We start from the raw sequence: 27,837 nt of genomic DNA on the forward strand, positions 1-27,837 counted from the left end.
TGACCTAGTCCTTTTTAGGCAATGCCAAACTGAAAGTACTTCCGACATGACAAACCAAAACCAAGAAAATTTAAAAGTTATTACTGCTTAATGCTAGGAGTCTAAATGAAAAACTTCACTCCCTAGAAGCTCTCTTTAACATAGAAGATGCTGATGTCTGTGCGGTCACTGAGATACAGTTTAAAGCCGCGGAGAGCATACCAACAGTGCAAGGTTATGATGCCTTCCACACATTTAGGCCAGCTACTTCACAGGCAAGGAATAAAGGTGGAGGTGTCTCTATTTACATCAAAGTTAAATATATTTCAAGGCTGGTCAAACAGGACAATGCACTTGAGCTTCTCCATGTTCAAATCACCACAGGTAAAATCCAATACCATTTCCTTGCAAGCTATAGGTCCTCCTCTATGACCCAGGAAATGCACATCATGTATTGAAATTTATTAGAAACACTAACCATCCAACCTAATACTATATTCACGGGTGACTAATTACCCCACTATTAACTGGGAATCTTATATTACATCAAATGTACATGCGCAGAGATTCCTGGAGTTTGTAAACACCAACTCCCTGGACCAGACACTCCCTGGACCAGACAGTCAATCCACCAACCAGGGGTGCAACCATACTGACAGAGTCCTCACTAACATGGGAGACTGCTGTACATCCCCTACTGTAATGCTTTCCCTGGTAAGGTCAGACCACAAAATGGTCTCCTTTAAAGTAAAAATAAAACCTGGACCCCCAGTTAAACCTGGAATATTCAGGAATTATTCTAAGGCTAATCTCCTGCTATTAAGTGAGAATCTGGCAAAATTTCAAGTCCCAAATAAACCCTGAGAACACTGCTGCCTATCCAGAACAGTTCACAGAAACCCTGTACAAGCATGTTAACAGCTGCATAAAGGCAGCTGCACCCACCAGGAGCTAACTCAAGAAACGTTTAGTTATGTACTCACCATAACTTCAGATGTTTGGGATCCATCTCGCCTACATTCTGACTGATGGGTTCGGAGCCGATCCCTCGGCTCCGACTCGGCACGCTTATGCCAAAGAGCGAAGTCTCTTATTGGCTGAGCTTATTATATCCCAGGATGCACCACTACCAGTCCCCCAGATCTAGTTTGTCCGCATACATGCACACATGCACGCACTGATTATATAACATCGTCAGATGAAACAAGATAAAAACAGTAGAACTCAAACCGTTCAATCTCTTCTGATCTCCAAGGCAGGGGAAAGGAGGGTGGGTATTAGGAATGTAGGCGAGATGGATCCCAAACATCTGAAGTTATGGTGAGTACATAACTAAAAGATGTTATGTGATCCTATCTCGCCTACATTCTGACTGATGGGACAGCGTCCCTAGCACCTGAATCCTGGGTGGCTCACTGGAAAACACTCCTGAGTACCGTGGAACCAAATGATGCTCGCCCTTTAGATGCCACATCCAATTTATAGTGGGAAATGAAAGTGTGCGGACTGGACCAAGTAGCCGCAGCACAAATCTCAGAAATAGCGAGCTTGGAATGAAAAGCTATAGAAGTCGCCATAGCTCTGGTAGAGTGAGCTTTGATAGATGTTGTAAGTTGCTTATTCAAGAGGAATAAGCCTGAGTTATACAATCTCTAATCCATTTGGAGATAGTAGCTTTTGTGATGGTTTTACCCAATTTATTGTCTGAGAAGGACACAAACAACTGGTCTGATTTACGAATTTGCTGAGTCCTGTCTAAATAGAAGCGCAATTGCCTGTGAACATCCAATTTATGGAGAGTGTATTCTGCTTCATTGGAGAATTTTGGAAAGAAAACTGTTAGCTCTAGAGATTGTTGGAGACAGAGATTAGAACAGACCTTTGGGACAAAAGATGGATTAGGCCTAAGTGATACTCTATCCTTGTGAAAAATCAAGTACGGTGGTTTGATAGATAGGGCTTGAAGCTCTGAAACTCTTCTTGCAGAGGTAATTGCAACTAAGAAGGCAGTTTTCCAAGACAGATATTTTAACTCACATGTAGCAGCCGGTTCGAAAGGGGAAGATGTTAATGCCCGAAGCACCAAATCAAGATCCCACGGAGGCGCAGGATGAAAAACTGGGGGTCTTAACAGGCTCGCACCTTTAATGAAAGTTTTGCATAATCTGCTGCTCATCAATGGAGGATCCATGGATTCGTGGAATTTAGAGATAGCCGCTAGTTGGACTTTAATAGTAGAGACAGAAGATCCTTGATTAAACAGGGATGTTAAGAATTTCAAAACCTCTGGGATTGGAGCAGTGATAGGGTCCAAGCCCCTGAGTTGAGCCCAGATAGCAAACCTCTTCCACTTACTGAGGTACAATTTCTTAGTGGTGGGTTTGTGGGCCGAAGATAAAATGTGAATAACTTCCGGGTCTAATATGTGATTTCTGACTAAAGTCGGAAGTGGAGGAGCCAAGCTGTCAACTTCAAGGAGTGGAGGGACTGATGTTGACGTCCCGACTGATGAATTAGCAGATCCGGAGTTAGATCTAAAGTCCAAGGATCGTCCACCGCATGTTTCTTCAGGTAGGGAAACCATACCTGACGAGGCCAGTGCGGAGCAATCAGTATCATTGTGGACCCCAATTGAGAAGCTTTCTGAATGACTTTGGAGAGAAGTGGAATCGGAGGAAAGGCATAAAGTAGCCCTGTTGGCCAAGGTTGTGCTAGAGCATCCATAGCTGCTTCCCCCTGATGTGGAGTCCAGGAGAAGAACCTTTTGCACTTTGTGTTTAGTGGTGTTGCAAACAGGTCGCAGCACGGCATCCCCCATTTCCTGAAAACCTGAGCTGCTACTGTTTCGTTTAGGGACCACTCGTGAGGAGAGAGAATTGTCCTGCTTAATCTGTCTGCCAATATATTTGATTTCCGGCATGTGGGTCGCTACCAAGAAACGCCTGCTAGCTACAGCCCATTCCCACACCCTCATCGCGTCTCTGCAAAGGGGGTAAGATCTGGTCCCTCCTTGTTTGTTTAGATACCAGACCACCGACATGTTGTCTGTGTGGATGGCGATTATGCCCTGAGGGAGAAACTTGTGTAAGGCCTGTAAGGACAGAAGTACAGCCCTCATCTCCAATACATTGATGTGGAGAAAAGTTTCGTCTGGAAGCCAGGAGCCCTGAACTAACCTGCCCAGACAATGCCCCCCCCACCCTGTCTGGGAGGCATCTGTCGTCAGTGTGACCACTGGAGAGGGAATAACAAAAGGACTTCCCTGATTTAGATTGGATGTCTGAAGCCACCAGCGAAGGTCCCGTTTGCATGTTTCTGTAATCATAATGGGGTGATTGAGGGGAAGATCCTGAAAGGACCATTGAGTCGATAATAGCCACTGAAGAATCCTCATGTGCAATCTTGCCAGAGGAACTAGAAGAACCGTGGCAGACATCGAACCTAAAACTTGTAGGACCATCCTGGCTGGGGCCTTGGATCTTGAAATCAGGGCTTGAACTTGGCCTTGTAAAGTTTGGATCCTTTCGGTAGGAAGAAAACGCATCAATTTTGAGTCTATCTCTGCTCCTATGAACCTTATGCGCTGAGAGGGCAGCAAGACAGACTTTGACCAATTGAATGTAATTCCCAGGGTAGCACCCAGGAGATGGTGGCTTTGAGGTTGTCCATTAGTAGATGACTGGTGGTGGCAGTCAGGAGCCAGTCGTCCAGATAGGGAAACACTTGGAATCCAAGACTCCTCAGGTGAGCCGTTACTACTGCCAAACATTTGGTGAACACCCTGGGGGGCTGTGGTGAGACCAAAGGGCAGAGCACAAAATTGGAAATGACTGTCTCCCAGGCTGAAGCGCAGATACTTCCTGGGCGCCCGATGTATCGGTATGTGATAATAGGCATCCTTGAGATCTATGGAGCACATCCAAACATCCTTCTCCAACAATGGGAGAATGGATTGTAACGTGACCATTCGGAATTTGGATTTCGTGACGGATTGGTTTAGTCTGCTGAGATCCAATATTGGTCTCAGGTCCCCTGTCTTTTTTGGCACTAAAAAGAACCTTGAGTAATTTCCGGATCCGATCTGGTCTGTGGGGACCGGTTGGATGACTCCTTTTTCTAGCAGCTTTAAAGCTTCTGCGGCTGCAATTTCCCTTTGACTGGGTGGTGGGTCCAGGATTTTTTTGGACGGTGGGGGTGAGTGTGTGAAGGGGATGGTGTAACCTCCGGCAATAATCCGAAGCACCCATCTGTCCTGAGTGATTGACTCCCAGGCTTTTAGGTGCTTGGCAAAACGGCACCCGACTGGCTCCGGAGCAGCACAGCCGGGCAATCCCTCACGAAGTGTGGGAGGCTGAAGAGCCACGAAAGGACTCGCGGTCTCCAGAATTGCGGAGCCCTCTGCCGCCTCTGGGACGGCGTCTCCCAGAAAAATTTCCCCGTCCTCTGCCTCTGGAAGGGGAATCTTCCTGCTGTTGATGGAAAAACTTACGTGATTTGCGGAACCACATCTTCCCTCCTCCTTTAGCCTTGGGATAAGGCCGAAAGGGAGTGGAATAACGTGCACCTACGGCAGATAAAGTTTTTCCTTCTTGCTCACAGCGGGTAAGAGTGTCTTTAACCTTAGGTCCAAACAAAGAGGACCCATCAAAGGGAGCGTCGGAAGGAAGACTTGAAGGCCTCCGCAAAAACCACACAAACGGAGCCAGGCTTGTCTCCGTGAGCCACGCCTGTGCCTGCCGCTCTACCCGCCCTTCGGCCGCATACGAAATGAGCCTCATGGACGAGTTAGAAATTGAAGCAAGGATAGCCAACTGAGAGCTAACCGACTGGGCTAGCTGCTCAGGTAGGTTACCTGAGAGGAATCTGACAGCTCCTTGACCAGATCCCTCTGAAGCCTGGTAAAATGTGCCAAATAATTCAGGGACCTTAAAGTAAAGGCCGCTGAAGTCAGGGTATGCTTCCTGCACGGTCCATGCTCCTAGACTCCTTATTAGGAGGATGGACGGACGTTGAAGCCTCTGCCACGTCCTGTTGTGTAGCAGATGCCACCACCATGGCATCTACAGCCACGCCTTTAGTGAGGAACTCCTTCTCGGGTGGGGCAGACAAAAATTTGTTAGGACGAGAAGGGACTGGTTCCACGGTATCTGGATGTTCCCACGCCTCTGACAAACTAAATCCAGGAGCTCATCAAGGGCGGAGACACCCAGGAGGCGGAGGGCTGAGCCCGAAGGCCTTGAGGAGCACTGACTCATCAGCAGAGGGGTTTGGATATCCAGCCGCCTCGTTGTTTGAGGATCTCTACGATGTCTGCAAATGAGACATCATCCGAGGGCGACCGGGGACCCCTCCGCATCATCAAGCTCAGTGTCCGATGTAATAGACTCGGGCAGTCCACGTGCTTCCTCTTGCACGATCTCTTCCTTGGGGGTTCCTCTGAAGACAACTCCGAAGAACCCTCAGGAGGAGGGGAACCCCCAATGGGGGTAACCTCAGGCCCAGGGGCTCCGCTGCCTAAGGACAGGGGAACTGCCAAAGACCCAGTCTCCACGCCCAGGGAAGGTGCCGGTAAAGCCGGAGAGATGGCCGAAGAAGACTTGGCCAAGGCACTCCTCATAGCTCTGAAAGCCGGACCCCCAGAATCCTGGGAGTGTCCGGTCCCCGGAGCCATGATAGCAGACGGAAGTCCCGCAGCCGAAGCACCGAGAGGGAGGCTCGGAACCGACAGCATAGGTCCCGAAACATCGCCCCCAGGTCCAGCCGAAGAAGTCCGTGTACCAAACTCGGACCCGAAGGCCGGGGTTGGAGTAAGGGTCGGAGCCGACCCTAAGATCTCCATCGGCTCCAACAGCACCTACTCCGACGGAGCCGAAGCGGTCGGAGGAGGAATAGCAATGACATGGGCATGGGCCATCGGCTCTGAAGCCAACTGGGTCGGAGCCGAAACAAATTTTTGAAAGACTGGGGACTGGAACAGTCTTTGGAGCACCCTGTCTATGTCCGAATCTGACATCCTCGATGACCTAGAGGATACTGAACGGGTTCGAGATGGCCTCTCCAACGGCCCCAAGGGGCTAGGGGACCGGCTCCGAGGCGACTCGATGACTATCGGCGCCGAAGGAATACCCACACTAGTTTCCATCGGTGCCGAGGAGGACTTGCGCCGAGGAGGAAGTGTCTGAGCGGGCAACCTTTGTCGGCTCAGAGACCAGTGGAGCCGAAGGTGACCCGCCTCTCGATGCCCCAGCCATCGGCTCCGAAGCCAGAGGAGTCGAGGCTGGTGGCATCGAGGCAGACCGTTCCGCCCTCGGCTCCGAAGTCCTTGGAGCCGAAGGAGAAGCCTGCCTATGTCTTTTGGCGGTCGGATCCGACGGACTGGTCGGAGCCGACGCCCTTTTCTTTTTAGCGGGAGAAGGAGAGGATGCTAAAGCTTCTTCGAATGAAGGTTTTACAAGACCTTTTAATATGAGCTTATTTTTCCTCTCTTGGAGGACCCTCGAGGAAAAAGCGTGACACACGCTGCAGGACTCCTGCAAATGCTTTGCACCCAAACAATAAACACAGAGAGAGTGGTCATCTGTGATCGACATTTTAAAGTTGCACTTGGTGCACTTTTTAAAGCCTGAAGGCCTAGGTACCGGAGACATTCCGGTGAATTAAAGTCCAAAACACAGTACAAACACTGTAAATTATTAAGAAATTCTCTCTTCTTTGACCTTTTTTAACAAAAAAGATAAACTTTCCACAATATAAAGGATCCGAGATCCCTAACAAAACAGAAGTCACCTACAACCAAAAAGACCGGGAAAGGCCTTTACACACAAGAGGTACTCCTAGTCAACACTCACAACACAAGAATTTACTAAGTAAATTCCACCAAACTCACTCAAAACACAAGAATAGCTGTTAAAACAGCTTTTGTTGAAGAAAATAGAAATTCCTGACAGAAAAACTAGTGAAATTAATCACTACTTAGCTCAGCCAGCTCGAGACCACGTCTTCACTTGTTAGCGGCAAACGAGATCTGGGGGACTGGTAGTGGTGCATCCTGGGATATAATAAGCTCAGCCAATAAGAGACTTCGCTCTTTGGCATAAGCGTGCCGAGTCGGAGCCGAGGGATCGGCTCCGAACCCATCAGTCAGAATGTAGGCGAGATAGGATCACATAACATCAAGCCACCATGGAGGAAAAAAAATCATGGCAGAAATTAGGAATTGCAGCAACCAGCAAGATAAACACACACTCAACAAACTAAACAGACAACTCAGAGGACAAATAAAGAATACCAAAGCTAAATCTGAGGTATATTTGGCCTCCCAGGCCAAGGACAACCACAAAGCATTCTTCAGCTATGCCCTCAACCTCAAAGGCAATGCACAACTATGTGCAGAGCTCATTGTAAATGGAGCCACCTGTACTGAACCTCCTGGCTGATAAATTCAGCTCCAAATGTACCCCCTCTCCCGCCTCAACCTTCCCTCAGGAAATATCAAATATAACTCCCCCTACTATCACTAGGGAACAGGTTCTTAATGCTCTCTAAAACCAAGACCACCACATCAATGGGCCCAGACAATATCCCAGGAGATCTTCTAAAACAGGATGAAACCTGACCTATCAGGGCCTATGGAATCACTATTTAACTGTAGCCTCCAAACAGGCTCAGTGCCTCATTAATGTAGAAAGGCAACAGTCATCCCCTCTGCACAAAGTTGGGCTAACTACAGACCCATAAGTCTCACTAGTCTTATATGTAAAGCCATGGAAAGAATGATCAAGAAAATGAACAACAGAGATGTAGTAATCCTCCAGAAACTGGACCCAACCCAGTTTGGTTTTGTCAAGGACAGATCATGCCTAGTCAATCTACAGGACTTCTTTGAGAAGGTCACCAAAGCAATGGATGAGGGCAAAATCATTCACACTGTCTATCCTGACCTGGCCAAGGCATCTGACACAATACCCCACTCGGGCATTGTTGACAAACTCAAGGGGTTAGGTACAAACCAGTATGTCACCCAGTGGACAGCCAACTGGCCCAGAGACAGGACCCAGGAAGTTAGAATTGGGGAGTCCACCTCTATAAAGAGGCCAGTCACAAGTGGAGTCTCTCAGGAATCAGTCCTTGGATGCTTTTTGGTATTCACTTCTCAAAAGTCAAGACCAATGTCAGTGGTCTCTGGCAGACTAAATTTGCAGATGATTACAAATTAGGAGCTGTCCCTGAATCTCACACTGACCCAAATTTTCTCCCAGAAGGGCTGACGCAGACAAACTGGTGTCAGAGCCATGGACTAAAACCAAATGCCAAGAAATGCATAATAGTATCCTTTGGGAAGTCGTCCATCCCTAGTAACTCTATATTGACAACCCACTCCTTAGAGTTGACTCAGTAGTCAGGAACTTGGGGACACAGTAATCTAGCCTTTGACCATCATGTGTCTACAGTGGTGAGGAAATCATGCTATGTTGCACAACTTATAAACAAAGGTATGGCATCTAAGTCCAAGGAAGTCATTGCTCCACTGTATTCGGCATTCATTAGACCTATCATTGAGTACAATGCCCCCTTTGGTATGTACCTAACCAGGCATATCCAACAACTGGAACATCCACACAAGTTCCTCACTAAAAGAATACAGGGCATAAGTAAAATGTCCTACGCAGACTGCTTCAAGGCCTTATCCCTGTGCTCTGTCTTCTTCTGGTTTTTGAGGGGAGATCTATGCCTGGCATACAGGGCCATTCTCAGACCCCACTCTAATAGACCTCCTGCATATTCACAAAACAAACTGCACCACAATTACCCACTCTAAAGACCTGCACCTTTCCTGTGATATAAACAGGACCTGCTTGAGAGAGAGGTATGTATCCCAGAGACTACTCAGTCTATGGAACAGGCTCTCCATCCATGTGAGGTAGAGTTTCTCCCTAACCCAATTCAAGTGCAACTTGGACAACTGGATGGGAAAAAGTACAGTTGTGCACCTACCATAAATGTAGATGTTCGAGTGTATTCACTGTTGCAGTCATTACACTTGGGTTATCCTGCTGGCAGGCTACCCGCAGTCGGCCTGAATTCCAAAGTCTTGGTCCGGCGTCAGTTGCTGTCGCCTCTTCCCTGACACCAGTGCGCCAGGGGTATAAAAAATGCAGCCAATGCCATTTTCTTCAGTTTTTCTTGCCCCGGATGCCAGGTGCCCCCAAAAGGGTAGGCTAAAAAATTCTGATCATAAAAAAGCATGCACATAACCTTCATCTACAAGCAAATACACCACATAGGTTGTATAGAATAGAAAAGTACAGATAAGTCCAGGCAATGAAAGGGGGATGATGGGGGGGGGTAACCTGGACTCCAACAGTGAATACACTCGAACATCTACATTTATGGTAGGTACACAACTGTACTATGTTCATCGTGTTTCAATGTTGCAGTTATTCCACTTGGGTTGAATCCCAAAGCTGAGGTTGGGTGGCTGGGCCTAAATAGAATTAGGAGTGGCTATGAGGCCCTGCAGAACTGCAGTGGCAAAGCCTGCTCTGGATTTGGAGTAAAGAGGTAAGTGGTAGTGCTTTGTAAAAGTGTGCATTGAAGTCCAGGTTGCAGCCTCCAAAATGTCCTTGGTTGGTACTCCTCTGAGGAAGGCTGCTGCTCTTGTAGAATGTGGCCTAATGCCCTTAGGCATTGATTTGCCATGTTGTGAATAGCAGAAACGAATGCAGTGGCCTATCCATTTTGAAATAGTCTGCTTTGAAATAGCTTTTCCTTGCGATCCTGCAGCATATGCCGCTAAGAGTTGCTCAGTCTTTCTGAAAGCTTTAGTTTTGTCCAAGTAAAAGTGTAGCTGTCTGTGTATGTCCAAAGAATGCAGAAGTCTCTCCCCCTTATTCTGCGGGTTTGGATAAAAGGTAGGCAAATGTATGGTTTGGTTAAGAGCCACACTGGACACTACCTTAGGCATAAATGTTGGGTTTGTCCTTAGAGAAACCCTGTCCGGATGGAAAATAATAAAAGGTTCCACAGCCATTAGTGCCTGTAACTCAGAGACTCTTCTTGCTGAAGTTATTGCTAGGAGAAGAGCTGTTTTCCATGATAAGTATTTTATCTCAGCTGTATTGGCTGGCTCAAAAGGAGGCAGTGTGAGTTTTTCCAAGACAAAACTGAGGTCCCATGCAGGTATTGGAGCTCTCCTTGGAGGTCTTATGTTTTTGGCCCCTCTGAGATACTGCCTTAGCAGTGGATGAGAAAAAATAGGTGGGTCCGTATTGTAATGAGCTGAAATGGCAGAGGCATGGATCTTAATTGATGAGAAGGATAGGCCTTTGTCCAGCATTTCAGTTAGGTATTGTAAAATCTGAGGAATGTTTGGTACAAGCGTGTCAATTCCTTGTGCCTGGTTCCAAGCACAGAATCTCTTCCATTTTTCTGCATAAGATTTTCTGGTGCTGGGCCTTCTGGCCTCCAAAATAACATCCATAACTGCTTTAGAGAGAGAGGTGTGTTCTGAATGGTTACATTATCTGCCATGCAGCCAGATTTAGGGTTCTGATTTAGCTGTGTAAGATCGGATTGTTTTGTTGGGTCAGCAAATGAGGAATTTGAGGTAATGTCCAGGTTGGGCCTTGAGACAAGCTCTTTAGGACTGGGTACCAGTGCTGGCGTGGCCAGTCTGGGGCAATCAGGATAATTTTTGGCTTCTCTTGTCTGACCTTTAGAAGTACCCTGGGGAGGAGAGGCAGAGGAGGGAAAGCATATACTGTAAGGGCTTTCCAGCTGAATGAAAGGGCATCCACTTTCCATGCTTGTTTGTGATAAGTCCGAGTGCAGAATCTCTGTAGCTGGCAGTTGTGAAGGGAGGCAAATAGATCTATGTCTGGGCATCCCCATTTCCCTATCATGTTGAAGATTTGTGTATCTAGTTTCCACTCATGAGGATCCATGTGGTTTCTGCTTAGTTTGTCTGCAAAAGTAATTGTCTTTCCTGGCAGGAATTGTACTTGCAGGTGTACTTGATAAATCAATGCTGTGTTCCACAAAGTCATGGCTTGTCTGCACAGGGGGTAGGAATGTGTGCCTCCTTGCTTGTTTATGTACCACATGACTATGGTATTGTCCGTCTTTATCAGCAGTTGTCCTGGATGAAGTAGGTCCTTGAAAGCTGTCAGGGCATTCTGTACAGCTAGGATCTCTTTGATTGACATGAAGATGCATTTGGCTTGTGGGCCATGTGCCCTGAATACATTTTCCTGCCATGTGTGCCCCCCCAGGCATAATCTGATGCATCTGTTGTTAGTGTCTGCCTGGCTGTGGGTAAAGTGAATGGCTGTCCCTTGTTGTGGTGACAGGCCTGTGCCCACCATCGAAACTCCTGTTGCAGGTAGGGAATGAGAGTAATTAATGTTTCCAGGCTGTGGTAATGTTCAGTCCAAACACTTTTTAGATACCATTGCAGTTTCCTCATATGCAGTCTTGCATATGGAATTAGTAGAATGCAGGATGCCATGTAGCCCAGAGCCTGCAGAATGTTTCTTCCAGATAACTGGGTCTTTGTTGCCATGTTTTCGAAGTAAGAAGTCAGTTGCCTTTGTTTGTCTGGCATGAGATAAGCCATCTGGGCAGTTGCATTTAAGCTTGCACCCAGGAATATTATCTCTTGAGAGGGTACTAGTTTTGATTTCTTTTCGTTTACTGTGTACCCTACGCAAATTAGTAATCTTTTTACAAACGCCAGACACTTTAGTAGAATGTCTTTGGTCTCTGCTTGAATAAGGGAGTCGTCCAAGTAGGGATATATTTGAATTCCTCTTTGTCTGCAAAATGCAATTACTGGTGCCAGGCATTTTGTGAAGACCCTGGGTGCAGTAGATAAGCCAAAGGGCAGTGCAGAGAATCAGTAGTACATTGAGCCGGCTATGAATCTGAAGTATCTTCTGCAAGATTGTCTGACTGGGACATGCAGGTATGCCTCTTTGAGGTCCAAAGTTACAAGCCAAGCCTTCTTGCCCAGCATGGGCAGAAGCTGCTGCACAGTCAACATTTTGAAACGTCCAGAAAAGTATTTAGAATAGACAGGTCCAGAATTGGTCTCCAGGCTTTGTCCTTTCTTGGTTCTAAGAAAAGTCTAGAGTAAAATCCTTGTTCCTGCTCTTGTTGTGGCACTGGCTGAATAGCCCTCATGTCCATGAGAGATGAAACTTGTTTTTGTGCCTCTGCCCACTGATTGTATGGCAGGTCTGGCATGCCTTTGGAAGGGTGTGAAAGTGGAACCCGTAGCCCTGAGAGACTATATTTAAGACCCATTTGTCCTGGGTGATCCTGTGCCAATTTTGTGAAAAAAGTGCTAGCTTTCCCCCTAAGGGTGCTGCCAAAAGATAAGTGCTTGGCATTGGAAGATAGAAGTCATTGGGACTGTTTCCTATAAAGCTGTGATTTGTCTTCCCCGCTTTTGGAGGTAGAAGCACCCCATTGTTTGGGCCTGTATGAGCCCTGGGGCTGTTGCCTACCTCTAGGGCGTCTGAATCTGCCTATTTGTGGCCCGTCTGACACTAGAAAGGACCAATTCTTAGAAGGCCAGTTCCTGCTAAATCTGGGTGGCTGTACCTGTAATAAATCCTTTACTGTCTGCATAGATTTAGCTTTATCCTCCATTTTCTTCAACACCTCTTCTGCCGTAACACCAAACAAAGTATCATGCTGTAATTGAGCATCCAATAATTTTGCTTTAACATGAGCAGGCAAATTCTGTTCCTTTAACCAAGCATGCCTTCTAATAACAGAACCTGTAACAGTGGCCCTGCACGAGGCCTCCAGTGAATCATAGCCACATTGCAAGGTATGTTTTCCCACTTGTTCAGCTGCATGCAATAAATCCTGCAAATCTTTGTTCTCAGAACATTCAGAATTTGTCAACATTTTTTATTTTAACAAATACATTAAGTATTGCTGATATTTGAGCATATGAAACTGACAATTTAAAGCCCTTACAGCCAATGTAGCAGAAGTGTAGACTTTTTCCCCCCATCTGTCCAGAGCCCTAGAATCTCTCTCTGAGGGGACAGGGTTTTTAGCAGTAGCAGCCTTGACCCCTTTGGGACCCTGTGAGATAGTTTCTGGGTCAGCAACAGGGTTTTTATATAGAAATTTATGGGAATCTGGAACCCTGTAGTATCTGTCCGGCTTAACAGATGCAGGAGGTAAAGAGTCTGGAGACAGGCCGGACTCTGAAAATACATCATCTACTATGTCTAGAACAGGAGGAATTGCAAGAGGTCTGTGCTGAGGTAGTAAAAGAAAGTCTCTAGCCTTTTCTTAGAATCTGATTAATCTTGGCTCTCCCAGTGGAAATGCTCCCTCATAGTATGCAGGGTTTCCCCAAATGAGTAATCCTCAAGAGCAGAAGCTGAAGAAATAGAATCTTCAGCATCAGAATCCTCATAGGGAGGAATAGAATATCCCTGTTCTGAAGAGGAATCAGAGGAAATGGAAACCTGATCAGAGGAATCATATTCAGTATCTTGCCTAGGCCTCTTATCAGGTGGGGATGGGAACCCCTGATCAAAGTAATTAGGTCTTCGGCCATTTTGAGCATCTGTTTCTTAGGCATAGAAGTCTGTCCTGGAGAATGCTGTACTTGTTTCCTTATCTTTAAAACTGTTTTAGACTTTGTCTTGGATGCTGAAGTAGGCTTTATATAAAGTTGTGTAGGTCTGAAAACACCCTCAGAAGCCGATGCCTGCTCAGCGGCACCGGACCCATCTGAGGGAATAATTTCCGAAGGGCCAATACCTTGAGTATCCAGAGGCCTAGTTGTCTCCACGTGGGAGTCGGAGGCGGCCTGTGGCTCTGAGGTAGCGGGAGTCAGGGGCTGTAAAAGTGCCGCACTGAACACCGGCGAACCGGCGACTGGCCTAGAAGAGGCTTCGTCGTCGGTTTTGGACCTCGGATGCCTGTCCTTTTCTTTATCCCTGCGCTTTTTATGAATTCTGGTCGTCGGTTGTTCCGACGGCATTATATATTTAAACCTTCGACCAAAGTAATGAAAAGCAAAATCGTACAGACGCTTAATCGTGCGTTGGTTAAATATAGCACAAAACCGACAACTAGCAACGTCGTGGTCAGGGCCAAGGCAAGGAATACAGTAAGAATGAAAATCCTTATGAGGTATTTGCTTCCCACAAGAAATACAATTGTTAACTTTTTCTGATATCGGTCTGGAGCAAGAAAAAAAGTTTCCCCAACGGGGTACTTAGCTTTATTGAAGACTTTGGATCTGAAATTCAATTTCGAAAATCTCAGGAGTCGGCCGACCAGCACTTGCGAACTGCTTTTGCTTTGGGCACCACGCGGCAAGAAAGACTGAAGAAAATGGCATCAGCTGCATCTTTTATACCCCTGGCGCACTGATGTCAGGGAAGAGACGACAGCAACCGATGCCGGACCAGGACTTTGGAATTCAGGCCGACTGCGGGTAGCCTGCCAGCAGGGTAACCCAAGTGTAATGACTGCAACAGTGAAACACGATGAACATCGGAAATTCATCCCTGGTTCCTCACCTATATCTCTAACGGACACAAGTAACCTGTAAATGGTTCATCTCCCTATACCCATGCTTACACTTATCAAGGGTATCAGAACTTGTCAGAGCTTTGGGATGCACGGCTAGGCTTAAAAAGGCCCTTGTGGTCATTAGCCTAGTAAACACCAATGAACTTTGTTCTAATGAAATGTTATCACTGGTTAGTCTGAACCATAAAGCTGTCTCCTTTGCAATAAAAATAAAACCCAGGATCCCAGCTAATCCTGGAATTTTTAGAAATTATTCTAAGTCAAACTTCTTTTTCTTAACTGACAAAAAAGTAACCTCCCAACCAAACCCTGTAACACCACTGCTTATGCAGAACTGCTCATGAAAACCCTAAACAATGATGTTAACAGCTGCATAGAAACAGCTGTACCTTCTCAGAATAAGCACAGGACAAACTTAAAAACCAAACCACCCTTGTGGAATCCCAAACAAACTGGTTACAACAAAAAGTAGGAAATCATGAAAAAAATTAGAAAGTGCAATGCCCATCACAAGGTAAAAACTTTATCAATGTAAAAAGGCAATTCAGAGGGCTAAATAAGTCTACCAAAGCCAGGCTAGGGAGAATCGCAACACATTCTGCAGCTATGTCCACAACCTCAAAAGCAATAAATAATATCCCAAACTAATTATAAATGCAGCCACCTACACAGAGATGCAAGATATAGTAAATCTACTGGCAGACATATTAAGCTCTAATTTTTACCCCCCCCCCCAAACATCCATCAGGAAAATACCCTCAATCAACCATAACTCCGAAGTATCACTACAGAACAAGTCCACAATGCACTCTCCAAGGGCAAATACACTGCATCAATGGGCCCAATAATATAATAGGATGCCTCTTTAAGAGCATGAAACATGATTCATCAGGACCGCTAAAATCACCGTTTAACCATAGCCTGCAACCAGACTTTGTGCTAAAGCAATAGAGGACTGCAAATGTCATCCCACTAGAGAAGAGCGGGCCATCTATGGACCTGGGTAACTACAAATCCACAAACCCATGAGTCTTACTAGTCTTGTATGCAAAGCCATGGAAAGAATTACGTAAATGATAAACAATGACACAAGAAACCTTCAAACACTGGATCCAACCTGGTTTAATCAAGTGCAGGCCCCATGCCTACTCAACCTGGTGGACTTTTTTGAGAAGGTCACAAAAACAACGGATGATGGCAAAATGGTGCATACTGACTACTATGACCTTGCCAATGCATTCAACAATAACCCAGGTAGGCATTGTACACAAACTCAAAATTAGATCTACAGTCTGATGTCATCTGTTGGGTAGACCGCTGGCTCAAAGATAGGACCTAAGAAGTTAGGATATAGGAGTCTACCTACACAAAAAGACCAGCACTAGTGAAGTTCAAGGCCGGTGCTGCTCCTTTTTCGCACATACCCTGAAGTCAAGACCAACATCAAGGGCCTTTGGTTGACCAAGTTTGCAGATTTACAATCAGCTTTAATGAAAAATGGGGATACTATAGGCATGGCTAATAAAGAAGCTATATTGTTGAGGACAATGTCAAGAATGTCACCCCCTTCTCCCAGTGTGATGGTTAACCAACTGTTTTGGGACACTACGTCCATGAATTGTTGAGCATACCCAGCTTTTGAGGTACAGGTACATCCGTTTACTGATGGAGAGTTAAAAATCACACATCAAAAAGGTATTTTATTAGGATATTTCAAAAAGCAACAATCAGGAATCTCCTACAGATGCCCAGGGACATAGAGCCTCCTATAACAGGCAACAATTAGATTTCTTTGTTTTTGTTTGATGGCCATCAGAGAATCCACCTAGAAGTGATATGATTTCTAACAAATATGCAAATGTCCCTGCATTCTCCTTCAGACTGCATGGTGCTAGATCCAAGTAAGGAGTATAATTGCTACCTTTTCAATTAAATCAAGCCTCAGTTGAAGAGTTTTGTCATGCTATGTGCTTTTTCAATATCACTGTACTCAGACATCATTCTCAGAAGCGCTGTCAGTTCTGCTGGTATTTATTTTTTTAATCTTGTGGTTGCTCTGCCCTCAGTTCTGGGACGGCTAAAAGTTATAACCTTCACAGAATGAGCATGAATGGGAAAGTATACCTGAGAACTTGTTGCTGGCAGTGGAAGTAGATTCTATAGAGGATTTTAGCAATTCACATCCCTAATGGTATGGCCTGTACGATTCCTTCACTAGACCTTCAGAGGAGAAGTTGAATGCTGTACAGGATGAAATTTGCACACCCCTCCCCCCTTACAGAAGCATTAGGCTTCTTGGAAATCACCAGTAGTATGTTTTAAAGTATCTTCTGGGTGCGTGTTTTTTTGTTTTTGTTTTTTGATTATTTTAAGTGATGTACATGTTTGGATTTGCTATTTAATGCTTTGCAAAGAGCAGTGAAGGATTATGTTTGAATTCTGATTTTACTGCAAAATAAGCTTTTTTGGACTATACGTACATACATTAACATTGGAAAAAAGCAAAGAACGAAGTCCAGCAGTTTTTCAGATATACTGTGATTGTTTCCAGTGCCCCCCCCCCAACTTTTTTTCCCATTTAAAATAAACTGTTTATTTGAATACTTAGCAAAATGTGAACATTTTGCTTTACAAATAACTGCCAATAATGACAGTGGTGCTGGAAATGTGAGACGTGGTACTGGCTTCTTGGAGCAACCAACTCCATCTGCCACATGAATGATGTCAGTCTGTGTGTGCGCACATTTGTCAAAGTACCAGGGGTATTTTAATAATTGATCCAGTCGCCCTAATACAGGCATTTATCAAGAGTGTGTGTCAGCCTTCATTACTGACCTTGAGATTCACAGAGGCTCAGCGGATAGTCACTTCACAACAACAGGTTCCCCAGTTTGACTGTCCGCTGGGGTAAGCTCTATGCAGAGTCTGCATGGCCTCCCTGTGTTTGCGTGAATTTACCCTGGGTGCTCCTGTTTCCTCCCACATTCCAAAGACAGGCATAGGTGGACTGGACACTCTAAACTGGCCAAAGGTGAGTGCGTGTGGTCTGGAAGTACCATCATGGCAGGACTAGCCACACAATGGTTTCAAACTGGGCTCTGTATAACTGTTGAAGTGACACCACAACCCATGTGCAAAAAATGAGAAAAAGGGGGTTGTGGATGGATAGATTCAAGCTAGATAGTTTAGTATCAACAGTGACAGGACAAGTATGAAAAGTCAACAGCCAAGAAGCTTCCTGTCAGATCCATTAAACCTACTTATCACAGTAATAGCAAACTAACCAACAAATAATTATTTCTCTGCTTTTTACATAAGAACCAAGAAACGCTTACCACTTTAAAACGCACCACTGACAGTGGGCACAAAAACACCACACACAAGCTCACACAGGGACACTATGCACTTTCCCATGTTCACAGTGGACTTCCCTTGCATCATTATGAGGGGCTAGACAACATAATGAACTGAACAGCACCTTGCAAGCTGCTGCTAAATTGCACTGTGAAAATCAAAAAGAGGAAGCAGCAACAAAAATTAGTCAATAATGGATTGCTTGAAAACATGCACCTCTCGCTACAAGAATAAAAAGTCACACAAAGTGTGACAAAGCAGTTTAAGACACAGACGTGGGTGTGTTCAACTTGTAGGAAGGCCTTGAGGTCAAGCAATTTTTTATTAAGACAAATGACATTGTTGTCTTTCAGCTTATCCCGGTTAGGGGTCGCCACAGCGGAACTCCGGTCCGCTAATGTTTGGTAGTGGATTTTTACGTGCTGAGTTACCAGCCCTGATGCACAACCTTCAACGAAGGCACGCACATTCACGCATGCCTCCACACAGAAGACGCTCTAGCTGAGAATCGAACGCAACAACGTCTTGCTGTGAGGCGACAACGCTACCGCAGCACCACTACCACGGTTATAAAGAACAGAAATTTTAATATAGTTTGGATTGGAATTTGTTGCAACTTTAGCTGCCTCATAACAGGAAACTTGGAAAGCGACTTTTTGAGTACCTCAGCATATGTCGGTGTGGTATCCTTGAGAAGAGGTGTGGATTGCAGTATATGGTGCTCACAGACGTTTTTTGGTGAGAAACTTCCATGTTGTGTAGGTATTTACACCTCTCACATAGTATATCATGTAGTTTACAGTCTATGATCATTTGACATTTTCTACAGTGCCTAAGAACAGTAAGTGCTAAGAGACTGGCAAAAGAAGGGCTAAAACTCTACTGGTCATCCATTTCGGTCAGGTAGTTCTAAGGTCTTATAAGGATGACTGCATCAATATATAGTTAGATTAGTCAGTCAACAAGTACAAGGATGTTAAATACCAGATATTGAGATATTGCAAACAACCATCAACATCAACTCCTTTATTCCACACAGGGTGAGGGTGTTGCATCAAAAGTTACCACATCTCTTGATTCAATGTCACCCTCCTACCTTCTTCTACAGTCATGCCTGTCACGGGTTTTCTCACACAATACAACCATTGTTTTGCTGGATGCTCTCGTTTCCTCTTGCTTTCTTCCCATCTGTTCCAAATCTTCACCAGACTGTCTTCTGCTTTCCTGCACATGTGACCAAACCACTGTAACCTGTTCTCTTTGACCTACACTGCAAGAGTTGCTACTTGGGCTTCTGCTCTGATGAACTCACTTCTGTCCCATGGTGACCATCCTACAACTCATGACACGCACTTCATTTCAGTCACTGTATAGTTTCCATAATTGTTCTGCCCTCACTGCCTAGATTCCTGTGCCATACAGCATAGTACTGGTTACACCGTTTAGTACATCTTACTTTTTAGCTTCTTTAAACACTGTTCTGTCACATACTACCCCTGACACTCTTGTCAGTTGACTGCAGCCCCTCTGATTCTAGCTCCAATGTCTTCAGTCAGTCTTCCCTACTCATCCACCACTCCCACTCCCAGATACTTGAAGCTGTTAGCCTGTTTCACAATTTTCACTTCTGTCTCAGTTCTCAGCTTCTTTGGTTTCCTCCATTTGCTGCCATTACAACTGTATTCCCTGTACTCAGTTTCATCCTGTGTACCTTCAGTTCTGCATTCTATTCCCCTGTCACTGGCAGAAGTTCTTGTTCAAGCTGACTGTAATGCCACATCATCTGCATACAGCAATGCTGATCTGTCCTAACCAGAATCCTTGCTAATGTAGTCCCTTCAACCTGTTTCCTACTCTAGTCCATCACCAGTATGAAGAGCAGTGGAGTCAGAAATGAGCACTAATGCATATCCAGTCCAGTGGACCCCCCACTCTGTGAGCCCTAACACTGCTTGAAGTTATAGCAATGTACACAGGCTGCACAAATATTTCTGAGACTTCAAATCATCGTAGACCTGTCCTAATCAGCTCTCTTAGGACCAGTCATATTCAAAATTTCACAGTAAGCAAGACAGTTGTAAACAACAAGCCTACATGATGTTTATGCAAACAGGACAAAAACATAAGTGGAAGAGGTCACAATAACCAACTTAGCAGCAATGGCAGTAGTAAATAAACAGTTTTAAGAAACAAAGACTACTAAAGCTGACAGTAACAACAGTAACACAGCTGGTACAACAATAACAGGGCACTAGCAGCGTACAGCAGCTCAGAGTGCATCTAAATGCAAACACATTCAACTAATAACAACACTGAAATGTTAAACAAACAAAATCACAACATCACATTAACATTACACAGCCACACTCAAACGAAGGCAAATTAAAGCAATGTACAAGCAGCCAACAGTAAAAAAAAAATCAGTGCTAGTGTATATCGTAGAACACTGCAAATGCCCTTTCTCTCCTAAGGGAAAAATTGAAAAAATTACAATTGTGTAAAATCTTACTCCACTAGCAGATGTCCTTTCCCTCACTGTTGCAGTATTCTTTACATATAGGATTCCCTACCATGGGTAGCCTAAAGTCCAGCCAGTACAACAAAGCCTACTGTTGCTTTAAGGTATGCCAAACGTCACATGTATAGTCCTCTCACAGTGTAGAGCAAAAAGGTGACATCCAGACATGTGCCATCCTCAGAACTGATTGTTGCAGTATTCACTCCTGCCTTCCACACCTCTAGCCATTTTTCCTTCCTGGATGTACTGGTTACCCTTTGGGTTTCTTTAAAGCAGTGTTCCTACTGGGACAATCAGTTCTGAGGATGGTATATGTCTGGACGTCATCTTTATGCCCTACACTATGAGAGGAGCATACATGTGACGCTCAAAGTACCTTAAAGCAACAGTAGGCTTTGGTATACAGGCCAGACTTTGGGCTACCCATGGTAGGGATCCCATATGTAAATAATACTGCAGCAGTGAAGGAAATGACATCTACCGTTACGGTAAGATTTTACATCACTATACTGTGTCCTTCCATTCACTGGTGCAGTATTCTTTACGTATGGGAGAGTGCCAAAGCTCAGGAAGACAGTTGGGAGGATAAAGGACCAGTAGAGCCCTCTAAAAAAAACATGAGGAATGGCTATAGCAAAACCAGCTCTAACTCTGGAGAAACCATCCAACTTGTAGTGCTTGGTAAAAGTATGCAGAGAAGTCCAGGTAGCTGCTTCAAGAACAAAATTAAGTGCCCAACCCTTTGACAAAAGCACTAGAAGCCACAGCTCTAGAAAAATAAACCGTTACAGAAGGAAGGCTCTTACCATGAAAGTATAACAAAAAGAAATAGTCTTTGAAATCCAAGAAGAAATAGTTTGCTTGGATACAGCAAATCCTAAGGACCTAGGGTGAAAAGAAACAAACAATTGATCAGATTTTCTAATAGCCTTATTCTCACCAGCAGATTGCAGAGGGGGGGGGGGGGGAGTAGGCAAATAAACAGACTGATTAAGTGACAAATCATTAACCAGCTTAGGCCTAAAAGAAGGATTAGTACGCAAGGATACCCAGTCCTTATGAAATAAAAAAAAAAGGACAAGCCATAACGGTTTGAAGCTCAAACACCCGTCTGGCAAAAGTTAGGGCTGACAAAAGAACTGTATCCACGAAAAATATTGCAAGGCAGCTGAAGCAGCAGAATCAAAGGGAGCACGAGTCAACTTCCCCAAAACAAAATTAAGAACTCAGGGAGGAGGGACAAGCTTCCTGGGTGGTCTCATATGCAGGACACCTTTAAGAAATGGTTTAGCCTCAAATTTAGAAGATAGACAAGGAAATAAAGGCAGACAAGTAGAGATAGCTGATAAGTGGGTCTTAATAGAAGAATAGGCCAAACCAGCACTGAGCAACTCACACAAACAAGAGAGAACCAAAGAAAACTCCACAGTAAGGGGGTCCAGGTTACGAAAGACACCAAACAGAAAACTTCTTCCATTTGTACAAGTAGGATTTCCTAACAGTGGGCTTTTCTGGCCTCCTGCAGGACCCACAGCACGTCCTCAGAAAAAAAAAGGTGTCTACGTGGAATCAAAATCCTGTTCGGCATATACTGGAATCAGAATCCTGTTCGGCATATACTTCTCAGAGGTACAGGCAAGCACAGGAGAACTATGGCTGACCAAGTTCGCAGACTACTGCAAACTAGGGGCTATAATTGACTCTCCGGCTGACACAGACATCCTCCAAAAGGGTCTCACTGAGAGAGATACCAGGTGTCAAAAAGTACAGTTGTGTACACTTACCATAAGATGTTTGAGTGTATTCACTGTTACAGTCATTATATTTGGGTAATCTGCTGGCAGGTTGCCCTCAGTCGGCCTGATTAACCAAATCTTGGGTCCTGCGTTGGTTGCTGTCCCTTCTTCCATGAAGTCAGGTTGTCAGGGGTATAAAACATGCAGCCAATGCCATTACATCAGTTTTTTTCGCCACAGATGTCAGGTGCCCCCCAAATGGGGAGCAAATAAAATTAAAAACAAAACACAAAAATATACCTCTAACCAAAAGCAAATACACCAAGATGGCTTTTAAGCATAGTAAAAGAAAGTAGAGGTATAGCCAGAGAAAACTAGGGGGCTGAAGGGATGGTAACCAGGACTGCAACACTGAATACACTCGAACATCTACATTTATGGTAAGTGTACACAACTGTACTATGTTCTTCATGTTTCCCTGTTGCAGTCATTACATTTGTGTAGATTTCCAAAGCTATGGTTGGGAGGAGGAAATTATACAGCGTTAAGACCAGCTATAAGGCCCTGCAAGACAGCAGTGGCAAAGCCAGCTCTGGATTTAGAGAAAAGTGGTAAATGGTAATTTTTGTTGAAAGTATGAACTGAGACCAAGGTAGCAGCTTCTAGAATATCCCTGGAAGGAACACCTTGAGAAAGGCTGTTGAAGTAAATGCAGCCCTGGTGGAATGGGATCTGATCCCCTGGGGGATAGTTTTTCCATGGTGCTTATAGCAGTAACAAATGCAATGGCTTATCCATTTGGAAATGGTTTGCTTTGAAATAGCCTTTCCCTCTGCCCCTGCAGCAAATGCTACCAGCAGTTGTTTAGATTTTCTTTTGAGATTTAGTCCTGTTTAAGTAAAATCTAAGTTGTCTGTGTACATCCAATGAATGCAGAATCCGCTCCCCCTTGTTCTATGAATTGGGAAAGAAAGTTAGCAAATGAATGGTCTGATTATGAGCCACACTGGATACCACCTTGGGCATGAAGGATGGGTTGGTCCTGAGAGATTCCCTGTCCGCATGAAAAATGATGAAAGGCTCCACTGCCATAAGAGTCTGTAATTCGGAAATCCTTCTAGCTGAAGTGACTGCTAAAAGAAAAGCTGTTTTCCAGGAGAGAAATTTTAAGTCTGCAGTAGCAGCTGGCTTGAAAGGAGGGACAGTGAGTTTCTCCAATACAAAAGTAAGGTCCCAGGCAGGGGTTGGAGCTCTCCTGGGTCTTAAGTTTTTGGCCCCTCAGAGATATGCTTTAGCAGAGGATGAGAGAAGAGGGGAGGTTCTGTGTTGTAATGTGCTGAAATGGCCGAGGCATGGATTTTTATGGAAGAAAAGGACAGGCCCTTGTGAAGCATTACAGTTACGCATTGCAAAATATGAGGAATGTTGGGAACTGCTGTGCTTATCCCTTGAGATTGATTCCAGGCATAGAATCTTTTCCATTTGTCAGCATAAGATTTTCTAGTACTAGGTCTTCTCGCCTCCAAAATGACATCCATTACAGGTTTGCTGAGGAATGCTAAGGGTGAATTTAGGTGATTAGCCATGCTGCAAGATTCAAAGTTTGGAGCTGAGGGTGCAGAGTTTGGTTGTTCTGTTGAGACAGTGAGGAAGGTGTCTGAGGCAGGTGCCACGGTGAAATGTGTGGCACACTGCACAGGAGTGAGTACCAGTGTTGGCAAGGCCAGTCTGGAGCAATCAAAATCATTTTTGATTTGTCCTGTTTGACTTTTAGTAGAACTTTGGAGAGCAGAGGCAGAGGGGGAAAGGCATAGACTGATAGGTTTTTCCAGCTGAAGGACAGAGCATCCACTTTCCAGGCTTTTTTGTGATGAGTTCTTTTGCAAAATTTGTCTGATAGTTCTGGGGTGAGGCAAAGAGATTTATGTCTGGGCTCCCCCATTTGCCTGTCAACATGTTGAAAATCCATGGTTCCAGTTTCCATTCATGTGGGTCCATGAGATTTCTGCTTAGTTCGTCTGCCAGAGTATTCAGCTTTCCTGGCAGGAATTGAGCTTGTAGTTGTACTTGATAGCTCAAGGCCGTGTTCCACAATGCCATTGCTAGTCTGCAGAGGGGGGTAGGAGTGTTTACCCCCCTGCTTGTTTATGTACCACATAACCATGGTGTTGTCTATCAGTAATTGTCCTGGATGAAGGTAGTCCTTGAAGGCTGTCAGTGCATTCTGTACAGCTAGCATTTCTTTTTAATTTGTATGAAGGTGCATTTGATTTGGGCTCCATTTTCCCTGAATGCACTTCCCTGCCAGATGAGCACCCCATGCATAGTCTGATGCGTCTGTAGTTAGGGTTTGAGTGGCAGGGGGTGGTGTGAATGGCAGTTCCTTGTTCTGATGGCAGGCCTCTACCCACCATAGGAACTCTAGACGCCGGCAAGGTATGATAGGAATCATTGTTTCCAGGCTGTGACAATGTTGACTCCATAGACTTTTTAAATACCACTGACGTTTCCTCATATGCAGTCTTGCATATGGAATTAGAAGAATGCAGGAGGCCAGGAACCACAAGGCTTGCAGTATTTGCCTTGCAGAAAGCAAGTTTTTTGTGGCCACCTGCTTGAAGTAAGTCACCAAATGAATTTGCTTTTCTGGTGTAAGGAAAGCCATCTGGGCAGTTGTATTCAAGCTTGCACCCAGGAATGTAATTTTCTGAGAGTGTACCAGTTTTGATTTCTATTCATTTACTGTGTACCCTAGGACAAGTTAGAACCCTTTTTACAAACGTCAGATGTTTTAAAAGAATGTCCTTGTTTTCTGCCTGAATTAGACAATCGTCCAGGTATGGATATATTTCTTTGCCTGCAAAATGCAATTACTGGAGCCAGGCACTTGGGTACAGTAGATAAGCCAAAGGGCAGTGCACAGAACTGGTAATGCAAGTAGCCTGCTTTGAAGCGGAGGTATTTTCTGCAAGATTCCCTGACTGGGATATGCAGGTAAGCCTCTTTTAAATCTAGAGTTGCCAACCAGGCATCTTTGCCTAGCATAAGAAGTAACTGGTGAAGAGTCAGCATCTTGAATTTTGGAATGTCCAGAAAGGTGTTTAGGGTAGATAAGTCCAAAATTGGACACCATGACTTGTCTTTTCTGGGTATCAGGAAAAGTCTTTTTATAGAAACCTTGTCCCTTTTCCTCTTCTGGTACTAGTTGAATAGCCCCCATGCGCATGAGGGAAAGTACTTGTGTCTGGGCCTCGGCCCACTGATTTGGGGGCAGGACTGGCCATCCGTTTGGAGTTGGCAACGTGTGGAAATCAAATCTGTATCCCTGGGATACTACATTTAAAACCCATTTGTCCTGGGTTATAAGTTGCCACTTTTTTGCACGAAGTGCCAGTTTCTCCCAAAAAGAGGTGGCTAAAAAGTAAGTGCTTGGTAAGTGTAGAGGGAAGTCATTGAGACTGCATACCATAGGGAGGTGTCTTGTTGTTTCCAGATTTGTAAGAGGAGGCACCCCACTGCTTTGTTCTGAAAGTCCCTTGGGATTGAAATCTAGTGCCTTTGGAATGTCTGGGTTTGACTTGAGTGGCTCTCGAAGGAACTGGAAAGGACCAGTTCTTAGTAGGCCAGTGCCTATTAAATCTTGGAGGTTGCACTTGTAAGAAATCTTTCACAGTTTGCATAGATTTAGCTTCGTCTTCCATCTTTTTTAGAACTTCTTCAGCCTTATTACCAAAGAGACGGTCCTGTTGTAAAGGAGCATCCAACAATTTTGCTTTAACATGATCAGGCAGAGTTTGCTCTTTGAGCCAAGCATGCCTTCTTAGCACAGACCCAGTTACAACAGCCTTGCAAGAGGCCTCCAAAGAATCAAAACCACATTGCAAAGTATGTTTTTCCAACTTGTTCAGCTGAATGCAATAGATCCTGTAAATCTTTATTTTCCACACAGTCAGAAATTAACATCATTTTCTGTTTAAGCAGTCCCATGATATGCTGCTGATATTTTAGCATATGGAATTGACAGTTTAAAGCCCTGATTGCCAAGGTTGCAGAAGTGTAGACCTTCTTACCCCATCTATCCAGCGCCCTGGAATATCTATCAGAATGGGTAGGATTTTTAGCAGTAGAAGCCTTAATGCTCTTGGGGCCCAGAGAAATGGTTTCAGGATCCACAACAGGATTTTTGAAAAGGAATTTGTGAGAGTCAGGAACCCTGTATCTGTCTGGCTTACAAGGAACCGGAGGCAGAGAATCAGGAGCCATACTAGATTCTGAAAACACATCATCAACAATGTCTAAAAACAGGAGGTATAGCCAAAGGCCTATGCTGAGGAAGAAGAAAAAAATCTCTAAGCCTCTTTTTAGATTCAGAAAAATCCTGACTTTCCCAGTGGAAATGTTCACTTAAGGTATGTAAAGTTTACCCAAAAGAAAAATCCCCAGGAGGAGAAGCAGAAGGAATGGAATCCTCTGCATCAGAGTCCTCAGAAGTACGTATAGACAATTCCTGTTCATTAGAAGAGTCAGAAGAAATAGAATCCTGTTCAGAAGAATCATAGTCAATTTTCTTGCCTAGGCCTCTTAGAAGGGGGGGGAGGGGGTTGGCTACCCCTGATTAGAGTAATTAAATCTTCAGCCATTTTGATCATTTGTTTTTTAGGCATAGGTGCCTGCACATGTGTCCTAGTCGTCGTTTTTTTAGACATAGATCGAGATTTTGGCCTTAACATTGAAGATGGTGTCAGTTTAATATGCAAATCTGTAGACCTGAATACACGCTCAGAAGCCGGTGCCTGTACAGCTGCTCCGGACCCATCCAAGGTAGAGACATCCGCAGGTTCCATAACTGAAGCATCTCGCGGCATACCTGACTCTGAATGGGTCTCAGTAGAGACCTGCAAATCAGAAATTGCGGGTACGAGGGACTGCGAAAGTGCCTCACTGAGTACCGGCGAACTGGCGACTGGCTTAGGAGAAGCATTGTCGGCAGTTTTGGACCCCAACGGCCTGTGTCCGTCTTTTTCTTTGTGTTTTTTAGGTATTCCGGTAGCTGGATTACTAACCAACGTCATTTCTGGATAATTAAAGCATGAGCCAAAATATTTAGAAGCAAAAATGTACCAAAGACGGATAGTGCATTGATTAAACAAAGCACAGAACCGACAGCAAGGTACGTCGTGGTCAGCGCCTAGACAAGGAATACAGCACAAATGAAAATCCTTATGAGGTATTTGCTTCCCATAGGTAATACAATTATTAACTTTTACTGACATCGGTAAGGAGCAAGAAAAAGTTTCTCCAACGGGGTACTTAGCTTTTTAGTTGAAGACTTCGGATCTGAAACTCGAAAACGAAAATTTCAGGAGTCTGTCGACCGGCACTTGCGAACTGCTTCTGCTTCGGGCACCGCACAGCAAGAAAGACTGATGTAATGGCATCGGCTGCATGTTTTATATCCCTGACGACCTGACGTCATGGAAGAAGGAACAGCAACCGAAACAGGACCCAAGACTTTGATAATCAAGCCGACTGAGGGCAATATGCCAGCAGATTACCCAAATGTAATGACTGCAACAGTGAAAAACAAAGAACATCCATGGCCTCAAGCTAAATGCCAAAAAGTGCATAGTCATCCCCTTTGGAAAAAAAAAGTACCCACAAACTACCACATAGGTGGTAACC

At 44.8% G+C, this 27,837-nt stretch overlaps 1 protein-coding gene across 2 annotated transcripts in view; it reads right to left on the reverse strand.

Annotated features, from left to right (window-relative positions):
* The window catches only part of MRTFA (myocardin related transcription factor A), a 2,407,897-nt gene that overhangs the window by 1,476,584 nt on the left and 903,476 nt on the right, over positions 1-27,837 (reverse strand). The gene's annotated exons all lie outside the window — the stretch shown is intronic.

Source organism: Protopterus annectens, chromosome 1.part1, assembly GCF_019279795.1.
Source record: "Protopterus annectens isolate FY-2018-M chromosome 1.part1, PAN1.0, whole genome shotgun sequence".
Taxonomy (NCBI): Eukaryota; Metazoa; Chordata; order Ceratodontiformes; family Protopteridae; genus Protopterus; species Protopterus annectens.